Below are 1,644 nucleotides of genomic sequence, written 5' to 3' on the forward strand. Positions count from 1 at the left end.
TGAATGTGAAGGGGAGAGGGAGATGTGGGACATTATATTGATATAGTGTATAACACGAAATAGTGTCTGTATTATTTTATACCAATGAGGTAACGGGTAATGCCAAATATTGTGATATTAGTTGCATTATGATTTAATTTATTGCAGTGATATTATTTCCAAAGTTACTACATGTTACATAAAAGCACATGTATTATTATTTACATGGTTTGCTATATTTACATTTCGTACAATATGTAGCATGTATTCTATATGTATGAGAATAATATTTCTGTTGTATGATACTTTATGTATACCTCGTCCATCTTGCAACAACCTCAGAGAGAGAGAGGAACGAGCCTGCCAGGCCACGAGGAGACCAGACCCAGAATGTCCTATTTCATTTTGCTGTATTTACACCTCCGAAGAACCTAGTTTAGTTTTAACTCGGTGTTAATTCTCCCATAAGTTTAGAGGATTCACCAGAGAGCATAACAAAATGAGACAGAGCCATAGATGCTAAGAGAGCCAGGAAGCGAGAGATGAGACAGAGCCATAGACGCTAAGAGAGCCAGGAAGCGAGAGATGAGACAGAGCCATAGACGCTAAGAGAGCCAGGAAGCGAGAGATGAGACAGAGCCATGACACTAAGAGAGCCAGGAAGCGAGAGATGAGACAGAGCCATGACACTAAGAGAGCCAGGAAGCGAGAGATGAGACAGAGCCATGACACTAAGAGAGCCAGGAAGCGAGAGATGAGACAGAGCCATAGACGCTAAGAGAGCCAGGAAGCGAGAGATGAGACAGAGCCATGACACTAAGAGAGCCAGGAAGCGAGAGATGAGACAGAGCCATAGACGCTAAGAGAGCCAGGAAGCGAGAGATGAGACAGAGCCATAGACGCTAAGAGAGCCAGGAAGCGAGAGATGAGACAGAGCCATAGACGCTAAGAGAGCCAGGAAGCGAGAGATGAGACAGAGCCATAGACGCTAAGAGAGCCAGGAAGCGAGAGATGAGACAGAGCCATAGACGCTAAGAGAGCCGGAAGCGAGAGATGAGACAGAGCCATAGACGCTAAGAGAGCCAGGAAGCGAGAGATGAGACAGAGCCATAGACGCTAAGAGAGCCAGGAAGCGAGAGATGAGACAGAGCCATAGACGCTAAGAGAGCCAGGAAGCGAGAGTTGAGACAGAGCCATAGACGCTAAGAGAGCCAGGAAGCGAGAGATGAGACAGAGCCATAGACGCTAAGAGAGCCAGGAAGCGAGAGTTGAGACAGAGCCATAGACGCTAAGAGAGCCAGGAAGCGAGAGTTGAGACAGAGCCATAGACGCTAAGAGAGCCAGGAAGCGAGAGTTGAGACAGAGCCATAGACGCTAAGAGAGCCAGGAAGCGAGAGTTGAGACAGAGCCATAGACGCTAAGAGAGCCAGAAAGCGAGAGTTGAGACAGAGCCATAGACGCTAAGAGAGCCAGGAAGCGAGAGTTGAGACAGAGCCATAGACGCTAAGAGAGCCAGGAATCGAGTGATGAGACAGTGCCATAGCCGCTGAGCCAGGAAGCGAGAGATGAGACAGAGCCACAGGGCACCAAGTGAGCCAAGAAGCAAACGAAGTAATTGACGGAGACCAATAAAAGAGCCAAGAATCGATCGAGAGGAAGAACACA

The sequence above is a fragment of the Penaeus japonicus genome, unplaced genomic scaffold (assembly GCF_977035675.1).
Source record: "Penaeus japonicus unplaced genomic scaffold, GWHDUDI00000001_assembly GWHDUDI00000034, whole genome shotgun sequence".
NCBI lineage: Eukaryota > Metazoa > Arthropoda > Malacostraca > Decapoda > Penaeidae > Penaeus > Penaeus japonicus.